Below are 19,837 nucleotides of genomic sequence, written 5' to 3' on the forward strand. Positions count from 1 at the left end.
ACGTACTGCATGGTGCCCTTTTGACGAATCCGACTGAAAATTAGTCAGAAAAGACTTAAGACAATGATCTTAATCTCTGCCGAATTTTGTGACGTTTTGGCAAAAGGCGTGGCTATTAAGGTGCTGAAAAGTCCGATTGTACTCTGTGGCAACAAAAGCTCCGGCAACATGACTCAGATGATCCTATCTTCTCGAAGTTGTACACATTTGAGGATACTTCAGCCCTGAAGACATCTACCAACTTATTTTACATCGTAGTAGTAGCGCCACCAACTGGTAAAAGCTAATACAAGTTATTTTCTTGGATGTTTTTCTCCGTGCAACTCAACAAGGTCGCCCTCATATATGCTCGGATGACTGTTTCGGCCATGAGGATGTCACAATACGAAATTCGTGATTTTTCGTGAAAAGTTGTGGGAGTGGCATTGCACTGTTCAGCAATAAAACAAAGCTGATTATGAGGTTCTAAATATGAACGACAACTCGTAAAACTTTACACACACATCAGGCCGAGCAAATTTATCAATATTTTATACGTTAGTTGTGCAGCTTTTTTGAAATGGCTCGCCATGGCCCTCGAGAAATGTTAAAAAAAAAGCAGCTCTGGTTGAGTGTTTCACCTCGCTTTTTGTAAATTTTATGGAGTACAGTGAACCCTCGGTTATCGCGGTTAATGGGGACCGAGACCACCCGCGAAAACTGAAAATCCGCGAAGTAGCGGCGCACCTTCAAAAATGCTTAAAAAAAATATACAATATATATAATAAATATATAAATATATATATATATATATATATATATATATATATATATATATATATATACGGGGAGAGAGAGAGTGAAATTCATGTTATAACAAAAAAAACAAATTATTATTAAAACGTATTATTTTTTTATTCCCCAGCCATTCTTTTTGTATTTATTTAATTACTCCGACTTTTACCTGCTGGTACGCCGTCCGGTGTGCCCTGTGAAATGAAAGGTGGCATTCTTTATTTATTTATTCATTCATAACTGACAGCCTCGCGCTCCGCTCGTGCCCGGGCAGAAGAGGTGCTCCAATTTGGCTTAACTGTGACACACGCCCGTCCTCCTCCCCCGGAGCTTCCATTCGGTTAAACTTAGGGGCCGCTTGGCACCGCCCGTGCCCGGGGAAGGTGCTCCTCTTCGGCTTACTGTGACGCGAGCATGCCCTCCTCCTCCGGAGCTTCCATTCGGTTAAACTTAGGGGCCGCTTGGAACCGCCCGTGCCCGGGGAAGGTGCTCCTCTTCGGCTTACTGTGACGCGAGCATGCCCTCCTCCTCCGGAGCTTCCATTCGGTTAAACTTAGGGGCCGCTTGGCACTGCCCGTGCCCGGGGAAGGTGCTCCTCTACGGCTTAACTGCCACGCACGCTGGCCGGAGCTCTGGTACGGTCCGAACCGCGCGAAACGTCGCCACCGATCGTGTCCGGGGGAACGTGCTCTTCTTCGTCCACTCTCCTCTTCGCCCACGCTCTTCTTCGGCGCACGCCGGCCGTCTAACCGCTCCAGCGCCCCGTCGTGCCGCTCGGCGAAACTACAATGCCCCCGAATATTTTTTAGACCCGCGAAGCACTGAACCCGCGAAAGGTGAACCGCGAAGTAGCGAGGGTTCACTGTATGTATAAGACCAAGACCTACAAAAAAGTCTCTTGGAGCAATGAGCTAGGTTTTACAGGAAGTCGGCCATTTTGAATTTACTGAAAAGGGGGCGGGTCACCACAATGGACTTTGTGTAGAAATTATTATTGGGGCCCGAGCAGCGACCGCGGCGAGGTCCCTATTGTTTTTGTAGAAGATATTATTACTTTTATTATTATTATTATTATTATTATTAGGGTCTGAGCAGCGACCGCTGCGAAGTCCCTATTGTTTTTGTAGAAATTATTATTATTATTATTTTTCCGATTGTTCGATCGCATTTTTGACCCCCGAAACATGCACAAAAACTCACCAAACTTGGCAGTCTCATCGGGCATGGCGAAAAATTTGATATTTTAACGTCTAATATGAACAGGAAGTGAGTTATGAATTTTTGAAAGTCCGACTTTTGCCCTTTTTTGCATGTTTACAGTGGTCATTCTTTTGCACCCTGATCCTAAAGGCTTCATCTGATTGCCTTAAAATTCTGTCTGTAGCATCTGAAGACCTGGCACAAACACTGGGGCTAAAATTTTTTGTTTCCGAAATACTATATGACGGGGGCGGGGCATCAAAGTTTTCACTTAAGATTTCCTTCGCCGCAATGGACAAAATGCTTAATAACTCTCCTGCACATGCTGCTAAAAATCCAAAACTTCACATGTACATAAAGAGTCTGTACCTGAAGACATCTATATGTTTATATTCAGTTATACACCTTGCGCCAATCAATATCATTTTTTACATTTTGACGTACTGCACGGTGCCCTTTTAACGAATCTGATTGAAAATTGGCTAGAAAAGACTCAAGACATTGATCTTACTCTATCCCTATTTTTGTGACTTTCCTTCGAAGGGCGTGGCTATTACGGTGCCGCAGAGTCTGATTATTCTCCGTGGCAACAAAAGTTCCTGCAAAATGATTCAGATGATCCATCTTCTCGAAATTTTTCACATTTGAGGATATTCAGGCCCTGAAGACGGCTGCCAACTTATTTTTGATCGCAGTGGTAGCGCCACCAACTGGTTAAAACAAATACAAATCATTTTCGTAGATTTTTTTCTCCGGGCAGGTTAACAAAATCTACCTTACATTTGCTCGGATGAGTGTTTAGGCCTTGAGGATGTCACAATACGAAAGTCTTTCGCCTTCTTCAGAGTGTCACATGATGGTGTCTTGTGGCCCGTCTTTATCAGCTGATGTTCCATGAGGGCGTGACTTACCTGTCACAAGAATGAAGGCAAGTCACGCCCCCCGCTGTCCGTTCACTCCGCCAAAATGCTGCTCCAGGTGGTAGAGAGGATGAAGGCTCCCTTGTCTCTGTTCATGGTTTTTATGCCTCGCTTGCAGATCTCAATGGCCTCTCTGATCCAGCGCTGTTGTTTGTTCTCTTCGGTGCGGATGACCCTGCCCTTCTCCCGGTCCATGATGTGGTTTTCCCTTTTGCAGTGGTCAGTGATTGCTGATTTGTAATGTTCATGTTGTGCTTGTTCTTTTACTGCTCTGATTTTTCATTTTTTTGACAGGTAAGTCACACCCTCATGGAACATCAGCTGATAAAGACGGGTCTCAAGACACCATCATGCGACACTCTGAAGAAGGCGAAAGACTCGCCGAAACATGTCAGGTAAAAAATTAACCTAAAACATAATTGTCTGCTTTTAATGAATCAGTCAAATATCAATAATAAGAAGACAAAATGAACCTAATACAAATAAATGAATGCTTAATAACTCCCCTGCACATGCTCCTAAAAATCCAAACCTTCACCTGTAAATAAAACGTCCCGACCTGAAGACATCTTAATGTTATTATTTTGTTATACACACAGTGCCGCCAAGTGGAATCAAAAATTTGTTTTTATTTTAATTGTCACGTACTGCACGGTGCCCTTTCGACGAATCCGACTGAAAATTAGTCAGAAAAGACTCAAGACAATGATCTTACTCTCTGCCGAATTTTGTGACGTTTTGGCAAAAGGCGTGGCTATTACGGTGCTGAAAAGTCCGATTGTACTCTGTGGCAACAAAAGCTCCAGCAACATGACTCAGATGATCCTATCTTCTCGAAGTTGCACACATTTGAGGATACTTCAGCCCTGAAGACATCTACCAACTTATTTTTCATCGTAGTAGTAGCGCCCCCAACTGGTAAAAGCTAATACAAGTTATTTTCTTGGATGTTTTTCTCCGTGCAACTCAACAAGGTCGCCCTCATATATGCTCGGATGACTGTTTCGGCCATGAGGATGTCACAATACGAAATTCGTCCTTTTTCATGAAAAGTTGTGGGAGTGGCATTGCACTGTTCGGCAATAAAACAAAGCTGATTATGAGGTTCTAAATATGAACGACAACTCGTGAAACTTTACACACACATCAGGCCGAGCAAATTTATCAATATTTTATACGTTAGTTGTGCAGCTTTTTTGAAATGGCTCGCCATGGCCCTCGAGAAATGTTCAAAAAAGCAGCCCTGGTTGAGTGTTTCACCTCGCTTTTTGTAAATTTTATGGAGTACAGTGAACCCTCGGTTATCGCGGTTAATGGGGACCGAGACCACCCGCGAAAACTGAAAATCCGCGAAGTAGCGGCGCACCTTCAAAAATGCTTAAAAAAAATATATAATAAATATATAAATATATATATATATATATATATATATATATATATACGGGGGGAGAGAGAGAGTGAAATTCATGTTATAACAAAAAAAACAAATTATTATTAAAACTTATTATTTTTTTATTCCCCAACCATTCTTTTTGTATTTATTTAATTACTCCGACTTTTACCTGCTGGTACGCCGTCCGGTGTGCCCTGTGAAATGAAAGGTGGCATTCTTTATTTATTTATTCATTTATTCATTCATAACTGACAGCCTCGCGCTCCGCTTGTGCCCGGCAGAAGAGGTGCTCCAATTCGGCTTAACTGTGACACACGCCCGTCCTCCTCCCCCGGAGCTTCCATTCGGTTAAACTTAGGGGCCGCTTGGCACCGCCCGTGCCCGGGGAAGGTGCTCCTCTTCGGCTTACTGTGACGCGAGCATGCCCTCCTCCTCCGGAGCTTCCATTCGGTTAAACTTAGGGGCCGCTTGGAACCGCCCGTGCCCGGGGAAGGTGCTCCTCTTCGGCTTACTGTGACGCGAGCATGCCCTCCTCCTCCGGAGCTTCCATTCGGTTAAACTCAGGGGCCGCTTGGAACCGCCCGTGCCCGGGGAAGGTGCTCCTCTACGGCTTAACTGCCACGCACGCCGGCCGGAGCTCTGGTACGGTCCGAACCGCGCGAAACGTCGCCACCGATCGTGTCCGGGGGAACGTGCTCTTCTTCGTCCACTCTCCTCTTCGCCCACGCTCTTCTTCGGCGCACGCCGGCCGTCTAACCGCTCCAGCGCCCCGTCGTGCCGCTCGGCGAAACTACAATGCCCCCGAATATTTTTTAGACCCGCGAAGCACTGAACCCGCGAAAGGTGAACCTCGAAGTAGCGAGGGTTCACTGTATGTATAAGACCAAGACCTACAAAAAAGTCTCTTGGAGCAATGAGCTAGGTTTTACAGGAAGTCGGCCATTTTGAATTTACTTAAAAGGGGGCGGGTCTCCACAATGGACTTTGTGTAGAAATTATTATTGGGGCCCGAGCAGCGACCGCGGCGAGGTCCCTATTGTTTTTGTAGAAAATATTATTACTTTTATTATTATTATTATTATTATTATTATTATTATTAGGGCCTGAGCAGCGACCGCTGCGAAGTCCCTATTGTTTTTGTAGAAATTATTATTATTATTATTTTTCCGATTGTTCGATCGCATTTTTGACCCCCGAAACATGCACAAAAACTCACCAAACTTGGCAGTCTCATCGGGCATGGCGAAAAATTTGATATTTTTTAACGTCTAATATGAACAGGAAGTGAGTTATGAATTTTTGAAAGTCCGACTTTTGCCCTTTTTTGCATGTTTACAGGGGTCATTCTTTTGCACCCTGATCCTAAAGGCTTCATCTGATTGCCTTAAAGTTCTGTCTGGAGCATCTTAAGACCTGGGACAAACACTGGGGCTAAAATTTTTTGTTTCCGAAATACTATATGACGGGGGCGGGGCTTCAAAGTTTTCACTTAAGATTTCCTTCGCCGCAATGGACAAAATGCTTAATAACTCTCCTGCCCGTGCTGCTAAAAATCCAAAACTTCACATGTACATAAAGAGTCGGTACCTGAAGACATCTATATGTTTATATTCAGTTATACACCTTGCGCCAATCAATATAAATGTTTACATTTTGACGTACTGCACGGTGCCCTTTTAACGAATCCGACTGAAAATTGGCTAGAAAAGACTCAAGACATTGATCTTACTCTATCCCTATTTTTATGACTTTCCTTCAAAGGGCGTGGCTATTACGGTGCCGCAGAGTCTGATTATTCTCCGTGGCAACAAAAGTTCCTGCAAAATGATTCAGATGATCCATCTTCTGGAAATCTTTCACATTTGAGGATATTCAGGCCCTGAAGACGGCTGCCAACTTATTTTTGATCGCAGTGGTAGCGCCACCAACTGGTTAAAACAAATACAAATTATTTTCGTTGATGTTTTTCTCCGGGCAGGTTAACAAAATCTACCTTATATTTGCTCGGATGAGTGTTTAGGCCTTGAGCATGTCACAATACGAAAGTCTTTCGCCTTCTTCAGAGTGTCACATGATGGTGTCTTGTGACCCGTCTTTATCAGCTGATGTTCCATGAGGGCGTGACTTACCTGTCACAAGAATGAAGGCAAGTCACGCCCCCCGGTGTCCGTTCACTCCGCCAAGATGCTGGTCCAGGTGGTAGAGAGGATGAAGGCTCCCTTGTCTCTGTTCATGGTTTTTATGCCTCGCTTGCAGATCTCAATGGCCTCTCTGATCCAGCGCTGTTGTTTGTTCTCTTCTGTGCGGATGACCCTGCCCTTCTCCCGGTCCATGATGTGGTTTTCCCTTTTGCAGTGGTCAGTGATTGCTGATTTGTAATGTTCATGTTGTGCTTGTTCTTTTACTGCTCTGATTTTTTCATTTTTTTGACAGGTAAGTCACACCCTCATGGAACATCAGCTCAAGACACCATCATGCGACACTCTGAAGAAGGCGAAAGACTCGCCGAAACATGTCAGGTAAAAAATTAACCTAAAACATAATTGTCTGCTTTTAATGAATCAGTCAAATATCAATAATAAGAAGACAAAATGAACCTAATACAAATAAATGAATGCTTAATAACTCCCCTGCACATGCTCCTAAAAATCCAAACCTTCACCTGTAAATAAAACGTCCCGACCTGAAGACATCTTAATGTTATTATTTTGTTATACACACAGTGCCGCCAAGTGGAATCAAAAATTTGTTTTTATTTTAATTTTCACGTACTGCATGGTGCCCTTTTGACGAATCCGACTGAAAATTAGTCAGAAAAGACTTAAGACAATGATCTTACTCTCTGCCGAATTTTGTGACGTTTTGGCAAAAGGCGTGGCTATTAAGGTGCTGAAAAGTCCGATTGTACTCTGTGGCAACAAAAGCTCCGGCAACATGACTCAGATGATCCTATCTTCTCGAAGTTGTACACATTTGAGGATACTTCAGCCCTGAAGACATCTACCAACTTATTTTACATCGTAGTAGTAGCGCCACCAACTGGTAAAAGCTAATACAAGTTATTTTCTTGGATGTTTTTCTCCGTGCAACTCAACAAGGTCGCCCTCATATATGCTCGGATGACTGTTTCGGCCATGAGGATGTCACAATACGAAATTCGTGATTTTTCGTGAAAAGTTGTGGGAGTGGCATTGCACTGTTCAGCAATAAAACAAAGCTGATTATGAGGTTCTAAATATGAACGACAACTCGTAAAACTTTACACACACATCAGGCCGAGCAAATTTATCAATATTTTATACGTTAGTTGTGCAGCTTTTTTGAAATGGCTCGCCATGGCCCTCGAGAAATGTTAAAAAAAAGCAGCTCTGGTTGAGTGTTTCACCTCGCTTTTTGTAAATTTTATGGAGTACAGTGAACCCTCGGTTATCGCGGTTAATGGGGACCGAGACCACCCGCGAAAACTGAAAATCCGCGAAGTAGCGGCGCACCTTCAAAAATGCTTAAAAAAAATATACAATATATATAATAAATATATAATATATATATATATATATATATATATATATATATATATATATATATATATATACGGGGAGAGAGAGAGTGAAATTCATGTTATAACAAAAAAAACAAATTATTATTAAAACGTATTATTTTTTTATTCCCCAGCCATTCTTTTTGTATTTATTTAATTACTCCGACTTTTACCTGCTGGTACGCCGTCCGGTGTGCCCTGTGAAATGAAAGGTGGCATTCTTTATTTATTTATTCATTCATAACTGACAGCCTCGCGCTCCGCTCGTGCCCGGGCAGAAGAGGTGCTCCAATTTGGCTTAACTGTGACACACGCCCGTCCTCCTCCCCCGGAGCTTCCATTCGGTTAAACTTAGGGGCCGCTTGGCACCGCCCGTGCCCGGGGAAGGTGCTCCTCTTCGGCTTACTGTGACGCGAGCATGCCCTCCTCCTCCGGAGCTTCCATTCGGTTAAACTTAGGGGCCGCTTGGAACCGCCCGTGCCCGGGGAAGGTGCTCCTCTTCGGCTTACTGTGACGCGAGCATGCCCTCCTCCTCCGGAGCTTCCATTCGGTTAAACTTAGGGGCCGCTTGGCACTGCCCGTGCCCGGGGAAGGTGCTCCTCTACGGCTTAACTGCCACGCACGCTGGCCGGAGCTCTGGTACGGTCCGAACCGCGCGAAACGTCGCCACCGATCGTGTCCGGGGGAACGTGCTCTTCTTCGTCCACTCTCCTCTTCGCCCACGCTCTTCTTCGGCGCACGCCGGCCGTCTAACCGCTCCAGCGCCCCGTCGTGCCGCTCGGCGAAACTACAATGCCCCCGAATATTTTTTAGACCCGCGAAGCACTGAACCCGCGAAAGGTGAACCGCGAAGTAGCGAGGGTTCACTGTATGTATAAGACCAAGACCTACAAAAAAGTCTCTTGGAGCAATGAGCTAGGTTTTACAGGAAGTCGGCCATTTTGAATTTACTGAAAAGGGGGCGGGTCACCACAATGGACTTTGTGTAGAAATTATTATTGGGGCCCGAGCAGCGACCGCGGCGAGGTCCCTATTGTTTTTGTAGAAGATATTATTACTTTTATTATTATTATTATTATTATTATTAGGGTCTGAGCAGCGACCGCTGCGAAGTCCCTATTGTTTTTGTAGAAATTATTATTATTATTATTTTTCCGATTGTTCGATCGCATTTTTGACCCCCGAAACATGCACAAAAACTCACCAAACTTGGCAGTCTCATCGGGCATGGCGAAAAATTTGATATTTTAACGTCTAATATGAACAGGAAGTGAGTTATGAATTTTTGAAAGTCCGACTTTTGCCCTTTTTTGCATGTTTACAGTGGTCATTCTTTTGCACCCTGATCCTAAAGGCTTCATCTGATTGCCTTAAAATTCTGTCTGTAGCATCTGAAGACCTGGCACAAACACTGGGGCTAAAATTTTTTGTTTCCGAAATACTATATGACGGGGGCGGGGCATCAAAGTTTTCACTTAAGATTTCCTTCGCCGCAATGGACAAAATGCTTAATAACTCTCCTGCACATGCTGCTAAAAATCCAAAACTTCACATGTACATAAAGAGTCTGTACCTGAAGACATCTATATGTTTATATTCAGTTATACACCTTGCGCCAATCAATATCATTTTTTACATTTTGACGTACTGCACGGTGCCCTTTTAACGAATCTGATTGAAAATTGGCTAGAAAAGACTCAAGACATTGATCTTACTCTATCCCTATTTTTGTGACTTTCCTTCGAAGGGCGTGGCTATTACGGTGCCGCAGAGTCTGATTATTCTCCGTGGCAACAAAAGTTCCTGCAAAATGATTCAGATGATCCATCTTCTCGAAATTTTTCACATTTGAGGATATTCAGGCCCTGAAGACGGCTGCCAACTTATTTTTGATCGCAGTGGTAGCGCCACCAACTGGTTAAAACAAATACAAATCATTTTCGTTGATTTTTTTCTCCGGGCAGGTTAACAAAATCTACCTTACATTTGCTCGGATGAGTGTTTAGGCCTTGAGGATGTCACAATACGAAAGTCTTTCGCCTTCTTCAGAGTGTCACATGATGGTGTCTTGTGGCCCGTCTTTATCAGCTGATGTTCCATGAGGGCGTGACTTACCTGTCACAAGAATGAAGGCAAGTCACGCCCCCCGCTGTCCGTTCACTCCGCCAAAATGCTGCTCCAGGTGGTAGAGAGGATGAAGGCTCCCTTGTCTCTGTTCATGGTTTTTATGCCTCGCTTGCAGATCTCAATGGCCTCTCTGATCCAGCGCTGTTGTTTGTTCTCTTCGGTGCGGATGACCCTGCCCTTCTCCCGGTCCATGATGTGGTTTTCCCTTTTGCAGTGGTCAGTGATTGCTGATTTGTAATGTTCATGTTGTGCTTGTTCTTTTACTGCTCTGATTTTTCATTTTTTTGACAGGTAAGTCACACCCTCATGGAACATCAGCTGATAAAGACGGGTCTCAAGACACCATCATGCGACACTCTGAAGAAGGCGAAAGACTCGCCGAAACATGTCAGGTAAAAAATTAACCTAAAACATAATTGTCTGCTTTTAATGAATCAGTCAAATATCAATAATAAGAAGACAAAATGAACCTAATACAAATAAATGAATGCTTAATAACTCCCCTGCACATGCTCCTAAAAATCCAAACCTTCACCTGTAAATAAAACGTCCCGACCTGAAGACATCTTAATGTTATTATTTTGTTATACACACAGTGCCGCCAAGTGGAATCAAAAATTTGTTTTTATTTTAATTTTCACGTACTGCACGGTGCCCTTTTGACGAATCCGACTGAAAATTAGTCAGAAAAGACTCAAGACAATGATCTTACTCTCTGCCGAATTTTGTGACGTTTTGGCAAAAGGCGTGGCTATTAAGGTGCTGAAAAGTCCGATTGTACTCTGTGGCAACAAAAGCTCCGGCAACATGACTCAGATCATCCTATCTTCTCGAAGTTGTACACATTTGAGGATACTTCAGCCCTGAAGACATCTACCAACTTATTTTATATCGTAGTAGTAGCGCCACCAACTGGTAAAAGCTAATACAAGTTATTTTCTTGGATGTTTTTCTCCGTGCAACTCAACAAGGTCGCCCTCATATATGCTCGGATGACTGTTTCGGCCATGAGGATGTCACAATACGAAATTCGTGATTTTTCGTGAAAAGTTGTGGGAGTGGCATTGCACTGTTCGGCAATAAAACAAAGCTGATTATGAGGTTCTAAATATGAACGACAACTCGTAAAACTTTACACACACATCAGGCCGAGCAAATTTATCAATATTTTATACGTTAGTTGTGCAGCTTTTTTTAAATGGCTCGCCATGGCCCTCGAGAAATGTTAAAAAAAAGCAGCTCTGGTTGAGTGTTTCACCTCGCTTTTTGTAAATTTTATGGAGTACAGTGAACCCTCGGTTATCGCGGTTAATGGGGACCGAGACCACCCGCGAAAACTGAAAATCCGCGAAGTAGCGGCGCACCTTCAAAAATGCTTAAAAAAAATATACAATATATATAATAAATATATATATATATATATATATATATATATATATATATATATATATACGGGGAGAGAGAGAGTGAAATTCATGTTATAACAAAAAAACCAAATTATTATTAAAACGTATTATTTTTTTATTCCCCAGCCATTCTTTTTGTATTTATTTAATTACTCCGACTTTTACCTGCTGGTACGCCGTCCGGTGTGGCCTGTGAAATGAAAGGTGGCATTATTTATTTATTTATTCATTTATTCATTCATAACTGACAGCCTCGCGCTCCGCTCGTGCCCGGGCAGAAGAGGTGCTCCAATTTGGCTTAACTGTGACACACGCCCGTCCTCCTCCGTCCGGAGCTTCCATTCGGTTAAACTTAGGGGCCGCTTGGCACCGCCCGTGCCCGGGGAAGGTGCTCCTCTTCGGCTTACTGTGACGCGAGCATGCCCTCCTCCTCCGGAGCTTCCATTCGGTTAAACTTAGGGGCCGCTTGGAACCGCCCGTGCCCGGGGAAGGTGCTCCTCTTCGGCTTACTGTGACGCGAGCATGCCCTCCTCCTCCGGAGCTTCCATTCGGTTAAACTTAGGGGCCGCTTGGCACCGCCCGTGCCCGGGAAAGGTGCTCCTCTACGGCTTAACTGCCACGCACGCTGGCCGGAGCTCTGGTACGGTCCGAACCGCGCGAAACGTCGCCACAGATCGTGTCCGGGGGAACGTGCTCTTCTTCGTCCACTCTCCTCTTCGCCCACGCTCTTCTTCGGCGCACGCCGGCCGTCTAACCGCTCCAGCGCCCCGTCGTGCCGCTCGGCGAAACTACAATGCCCCCGAATATTTTTTAGACCCGCGAAGCACTGAACCTGCGAAAGGTGAACCGCGAAGTAGCGAGGGTTCACTGTATGTATAAGACCAAGACCTACAAAAAAGTCTCTTGGAGCAATGAGCTAGGTTTTACAGGAAGTCGGCCATTTTGAATTTACTTAAAAGGGGGCGGGTCACCACAATGGACTTTGTGTAGAAATTATTATTGGGGCCCGAGCAGCGACCGCGGCGAGGTCCCTATTGTTTTTGTAGAAAATATTATTACTTTTATTATTATTATTATTATTATTATTAGGGCCTGAGCAGCGACCGCTGCGAAGTCCCTATTGTTTTTGTAGAAATTATTATTATTATTTTTCCGATTGTTCGATCGCATTTTTGACCCCCGAAACATGCACAAAAACTCACCAAACCTGGCAGTCTCATCGGGCATGGCGAAAAATTTGATATTTTAACGTCTAATATGAACAGGAAGTGAGTTATGAATTTTTGAAAGTCCGACTTTTGCCCTTTTTTGCATGTTTACAGGGGTCATTCTTTTGCACCCTGATCCTAAAGGCTTCATCTGATTGCCTTAAAATTCTGTCTGTAGCATCTGAAGACCTGGGACAAACACTGGGGCTAAAATTTTTTGTTTCCGAAATACTATATGACGGGGGCGGGGCATCAAAGTTTTCACTTAAGATTTCCTTCGCCGCAATGGACAAAATGCTTAATAACTCTCCTGCACATGCTGCTAAAAATCCAAAACTTCACATGTACATAAAGAGTCTGTACCTGAAGACATCTATATGTTTATATTCAGTTATACACCTTGCGCCAATCAATATCATTTTTTACATTTTGACGTACTGCACGGTGCCCTTGTAACGAATCTGATTGAAAATTGGCTAGAAAAGACTCAAGACATTGATCTTACTCTATCCCTATTTTTGTGACTTTCCTTCGAAGGGCGTGGCTATTACGGTGCCGCAGAGTCTGATTATTCTCCGTGGCAACAAAAGTTCCTGCAAAATGATTCAGATGATCCATCTTCTCGAAATTTTTCACATTTGAGGATATTCAGGCCCTGAAGACGGCTGCCAACTTATTTTTGATCGCAGTGGTAGCGCCACCAACTGGTTAAAACAAATATAAATTATTTTCGTTGATGTTTTTCTCCGGGCATGTTAACAAAATCTACCTTATATTTGCTCGGATGAGTGTTTAGGCCTTGAGCATGTCACAATACGAAAGTCTTTCGCCTTCTTCAGAGTGTCACATGATGGTGTCTTGTGACCCGCCTTTATCAGCTGATGTTCCATGAGGGCGTGACTTACCTGTCACAAGAATGAAGGCAAGTCACGCCCCCCGCTGTCCGTTCACTCCGCCAAGATGCTGGTCCAGGTGGTAGAGAGGATGAAGGCTCCCTTGTCTCTGTTCATGGTTTTTATGCCTCGCTTGCAGATCTCAATGGCCTCTCTGATCCAGCGCTGTTGTTTGTTCTCTTCTGTGCGGATGACCCTGCCCTTCTCCCGGTCCATGATGTGGTTTTCCCTTTTGCAGTGGTCAGTGATTGCTGATTTGTAATGTTCATGTTGTGCTTGTTCTTTTACTGCTCTGATTTTTCATTTTTTTGACAGGTAAGTCACACCCTCATGGAACATCAGCTGATAAAGACGGGTCTCAAGACACCATCATGCGACACTCTGAAGAAGGCGAAAGACTCGCCGAAACATGTCAGGTAAAAAATTAACCTAAAACATAATTGTCTGCTTTTAATGAATCAGTCAAATATCAATAATAAGAAGACAAAATGAACCTAATACAAATAAATGAATGCTTAATAACTCCCCTGCACATGCTCCTAAAAATCCAAACCTTCACCTGTAAATAAAACGTCCCGACCTGAAGACATCTTAATGTTATTATTTTGTTATACACACAGTGCCGCCAAGTGGAATCAAAAATTTGTTTTTATTTTAATTTTCACGTACTGCACGGTGCCCTTTTGACGAATCCGACTGAAAATTAGTCAGAAAAGACTCAAGACAATGATCTTACTCTCTGCCGAATTTTGTGACGTTTTGGCAAAAGGCGTGGCTATTAAGGTGCTGAAAAGTCCGATTGTACTCTGTGGCAACAAAAGCTCCGGCAACATGACTCAGATCATCCTATCTTCTCGAAGTTGTACACATTTGAGGATACTTCAGCCCTGAAGACATCTACCAACTTATTTTATATCGTAGTAGTAGCGCCACCAACTGGTAAAAGCTAATACAAGTTATTTTCTTGGATGTTTTTCTCCGTGCAACTCAACAAGGTCGCCCTCATATATGCTCGGATGACTGTTTCGGCCATGAGGATGTCACAATACGAAATTCGTGATTTTTCGTGAAAAGTTGTGGGAGTGGCATTGCACTGTTCGGCAATAAAACAAAGCTGATTATGAGGTTCTAAATATGAACGACAACTCGTAAAACTTTACACACACATCAGGCCGAGCAAATTTATCAATATTTTATACGTTAGTTGTGCAGCTTTTTTGAAATGGCTCGCCATGGCCCTCGAGAAATGTTAAAAAAAAGCAGCTCTGGTTGAGTGTTTCACCTCGCTTTTTGTAAATTTTATGGAGTACAGTGAACCCTCGGTTATCGCGGTTAATGGGGACCGAGACCACCCGCGAAAACTGAAAATCCGCGAAGTAGCGGCGCACCTTCAAAAATGCTTAAAAAAAATATACAATATATATAATAAATATATATATATATATATATATATATATATATATATATATATATATATATATATACGGGGAGAGAGAGAGTGAAATTCATGTTATAACAAAAAAACCAAATTATTATTAAAACGTATTATTTTTTTATTCCCCAGCCATTCTTTTTGTATTTATTTAATTACTCCGACTTTTACCTGCTGGTACGCCGTCCGGTGTGGCCTGTGAAATGAAAGGTGGCATTATTTATTTATTTATTCATTTATTCATTCATAACTGACAGCCTCGCGCTCCGCTCGTGCCCGGGCAGAAGAGGTGCTCCAATTTGGCTTAACTGTGACACACGCCCGTCCTCCTCCGTCCGGAGCTTCCATTCGGTTAAACTTAGGGGCCGCTTGGCACCGCCCGTGCCCGGGGAAGGTGCTCCTCTTCGGCTTACTGTGACGCGAGCATGCCCTCCTCCTCCGGAGCTTCCATTCGGTTAAACTTAGGGGCCGCTTGGAACCGCCCGTGCCCGGGGAAGGTGCTCCTCTTCGGCTTACTGTGACGCGAGCATGCCCTCCTCCTCCGGAGCTTCCATTCGGTTAAACTTAGGGGCCGCTTGGCACCGCCCGTGCCCGGGAAAGGTGCTCCTCTACGGCTTAACTGCCACGCACGCTGGCCGGAGCTCTGGTACGGTCCGAACCGCGCGAAACGTCGCCACAGATCGTGTCCGGGGGAACGTGCTCTTCTTCGTCCACTCTCCTCTTCGCCCACGCTCTTCTTCGGCGCACGCCGGCCGTCTAACCGCTCCAGCGCCCCGTCGTGCCGCTCGGCGAAACTACAATGCCCCCGAATATTTTTTAGACCCGCGAAGCACTGAACCTGCGAAAGGTGAACCGCGAAGTAGCGAGGGTTCACTGTATGTATAAGACCAAGACCTACAAAAAAGTCTCTTGGAGCAATGAGCTAGGTTTTACAGGAAGTCGGCCATTTTGAATTTACTTAAAAGGGGGCGGGTCACCACAATGGACTTTGTGTAGAAATTATTATTGGGGCCCGAGCAGCGACCGCGGCGAGGTCCCTATTGTTTTTGTAGAAAATATTATTACTTTTATTATTATTATTATTATTATTATTAGGGCCTGAGCAGCGACCGCTGCGAAGTCCCTATTGTTTTTGTAGAAATTATTATTATTATTTTTCCGATTGTTCGATCGCATTTTTGACCCCCGAAACATGCACAAAAACTCACCAAACCTGGCAGTCTCATCGGGCATGGCGAAAAATTTGATATTTTAACGTCTAATATGAACAGGAAGTGAGTTATGAATTTTTGAAAGTCCGACTTTTGCCCTTTTTTGCATGTTTACAGGGGTCATTCTTTTGCACCCTGATCCTAAAGGCTTCATCTGATTGCCTTAAAATTCTGTCTGTAGCATCTGAAGACCTGGGACAAACACTGGGGCTAAAATTTTTTGTTTCCGAAATACTATATGACGGGGGCGGGGCATCAAAGTTTTCACTTAAGATTTCCTTCGCCGCAATGGACAAAATGCTTAATAACTCTCCTGCACATGCTGCTAAAAATCCAAAACTTCACATGTACATAAAGAGTCTGTACCTGAAGACATCTATATGTTTATATTCAGTTATACACCTTGCGCCAATCAATATCATTTTTTACATTTTGACGTACTGCACGGTGCCCTTGTAACGAATCTGATTGAAAATTGGCTAGAAAAGACTCAAGACATTGATCTTACTCTATCCCTATTTTTGTGACTTTCCTTCGAAGGGCGTGGCTATTACGGTGCCGCAGAGTCTGATTATTCTCCGTGGCAACAAAAGTTCCTGCAAAATGATTCAGATGATCCATCTTCTCGAAATTTTTCACATTTGAGGATATTCAGGCCCTGAAGACGGCTGCCAACTTATTTTTGATCGCAGTGGTAGCGCCACCAACTGGTTAAAACAAATATAAATTATTTTCGTTGATGTTTTTCTCCGGGCATGTTAACAAAATCTACCTTATATTTGCTCGGATGAGTGTTTAGGCCTTGAGCATGTCACAATACGAAAGTCTTTCGCCTTCTTCAGAGTGTCACATGATGGTGTCTTGTGACCCGCCTTTATCAGCTGATGTTCCATGAGGGCGTGACTTACCTGTCACAAGAATGAAGGCAAGTCACGCCCCCCGCTGTCCGTTCACTCCGCCAAGATGCTGGTCCAGGTGGTAGAGAGGATGAAGGCTCCCTTGTCTCTGTTCATGGTTTTTATGCCTCGCTTGCAGATCTCAATGGCCTCTCTGATCCAGCGCTGTTGTTTGTTCTCTTCTGTGCGGATGACCCTGCCCTTCTCCCGGTCCATGATGTGGTTTTCCCTTTTGCAGTGGTCAGTGATTGCTGATTTGTAATGTTCATGTTGTGCTTGTTCTTTTACTGCTCTGATTTTTCATTTTTTTGACAGGTAAGTCACACCCTCATGGAACATCAGCTGATAAAGACGGGTCTCAAGACACCATCATGCGACACTCTGAAGAAGGCGAAAGACTCGCCGAAACATGTCAGGTAAAAAATTAACCTAAAACATAATTGTCTGCTTTTAATGAATCAGTCAAATATCAATAATAAGAAGACAAAATGAACCTAATACAAATAAATGAATGCTTAATAACTCCCCTGCACATGCTCCTAAAAATCCAAACCTTCACCTGTAAATAAAACGTCCCGACCTGAAGACATCTTAATGTTATTATTTTGTTATACACACAGTGCCGCCAAGTGGAATCAAAAATTTGTTTTTATTTTAATTTTCACGTACTGCACGGTGCCCTTTTGACGAATCCGACTGAAAATTAGTCAGAAAAGACTCAAGACAATGATCTTACTCTCTGCCGAATTTTGTGACGTTTTGGCAAAAGGCGTGGCTATTAAGGTGCTGAAAAGTCCGATTGTACTCTGTGGCAACAAAAGCTCCGGCAACATGACTCAGATCATCCTATCTTCTCGAAGTTGTACACATTTGAGGATACTTCAGCCCTGAAGACATCTACCAACTTATTTTATATCGTAGTAGTAGCGCCACCAACTGGTAAAAGCTAATACAAGTTATTTTCTTGGATGTTTTTCTCCGTGCAACTCAACAAGGTCGCCCTCATATATGCTCGGATGACTGTTTCGGCCATGAGGATGTCACAATACGAAATTCGTGATTTTTCGTGAAAAGTTGTGGGAGTGGCATTGCACTGTTCGGCAATAAAACAAAGCTGATTATGAGGTTCTAAATATGAACGACAACTCGTAAAACTTTACACACACATCAGGCCGAGCAAATTTATCAATATTTTATACGTTAGTTGTGCAGCTTTTTTGAAATGGCTCGCCATGGCCCTCGAGAAATGTTAAAAAAAAGCAGCTCTGGTTGAGTGTTTCACCTCGCTTTTTGTAAATTTTATGGAGTACAGTGAACCCTCGGTTATCGCGGTTAATGGGGACCGAGACCACCCGCGAAAACTGAAAATCCGCGAAGTAGCGGCGCACCTTCAAAAATGCTTAAAAAAAATATACAATATATATAATAAATATATATATATATATATATATATATATATATATATATATATATATATATATATACGGGGAGAGAGAGAGTGAAATTCATGTTATAACAAAAAAACCAAATTATTATTAAAACGTATTATTTTTTTATTCCCCAGCCATTCTTTTTGTATTTATTTAATTACTCCGACTTTTACCTGCTGGTACGCCGTCCGGTGTGCCCTGTGAAATGAAAGGTGGCATTCTTTATTTATTTATTCATTTATTCATTCATAACTGACAGCCTCGCGCTCCGCTCGTGCCCGGGCAGAAGAGGTGCTCCAATTTGGCTTAACTGTGACACACGCCCGTCCTCCTCCGTCCGGAGCTTCCATTCGGTTAAACTTAGGGGCCGCTTGGCACCGCCCGTGCCCGGGGAAGGTGCTCCTCTTCGGCTTACTGTGACGCGAGCATGCCCTCCTCCTCAGGAGCTTCCATTCGGTTAAACTTAGGGGCCGCTTGGAACCGCCCGTGCCCGGGGAAGGTGCTCCTCTTCGGCTTACTGTGACGCGAGCATGCCCTCCTCCTCCGGAGCTTCCATTCGGTTAAACTTAGGGGCCGCTTGGCACCGCCCGTGCCCGGGGAAGGTGCTCCTCTACGGCTTAACTGCCACGCACGCTGGCCGGAGCTCTGGTACGGTCCGAACCGCGCGAAACGTCGCCACCGATCGTGTCCGGGGGAACGTGCTCTTCTTCGTCCACTCTCCTCTTCGCCCACGCTCTTCTTCGGCGCACGCCGGCCGTCTAACCGCTCCAGCGCCCCGTCGTGCCGCTCGGCGAAACTACAATGCCCCCGAATATTTTTTAGACCCGCGAAGCACTGAACCTGCGAAAGGTGAACCGCGAAGTAGCGAGGGTTCACTGTATGTATAAGACCAAGACCTACAAAAAAGTCTCTTGGAGCAATGAGCTAGGTTTTACAGGAAGTCGGCCATTTTGAATTTACTTAAAAGGGGGCGGGTCACCACAATGGACTTTGTGTAGAAATTATTATTGGGGCCCGAGCAGCGACCGCGGCGAGGTCCCTATTGTTTTTGTAGAAAATATTATTACTTTTATTATTATTATTATTATTATTATTAGGGCCTGAGCAGCGACCGCTGCGAAGTCCCTATTGTTTTTGTAGAAATTATTATTATTATTTTTCCGATTGTTCGATCGCATTTTTGACCCCCGAAACATGCACAAAAACTCACCAAACCTGGCAGTCTCATCGGGCATGGCGAAAAATTTGATATTTTAACGTCTAATATGAACAGGAAGTGAGTTATGAATTTTTGAAAGTCCGACTTTTGCCCTTTTTTGCATGTTTACAGGGGTCATTCTTTTGCACCCTGATCCTAAAGGCTTCATCTGATTGCCTTAAAATTCTGTCTGTAGCATCTGAAGACCTGG

This window comes from Idiotropiscis lumnitzeri, unplaced genomic scaffold (genome assembly GCF_059441095.1).
Source record: "Idiotropiscis lumnitzeri isolate Australia: NSW breed Sydney's pygmy pipehorse unplaced genomic scaffold, RoL_Ilum_1.0 HiC_scaffold_51, whole genome shotgun sequence".
Taxonomy (NCBI): Eukaryota; Metazoa; Chordata; class Actinopteri; order Syngnathiformes; family Syngnathidae; genus Idiotropiscis; species Idiotropiscis lumnitzeri.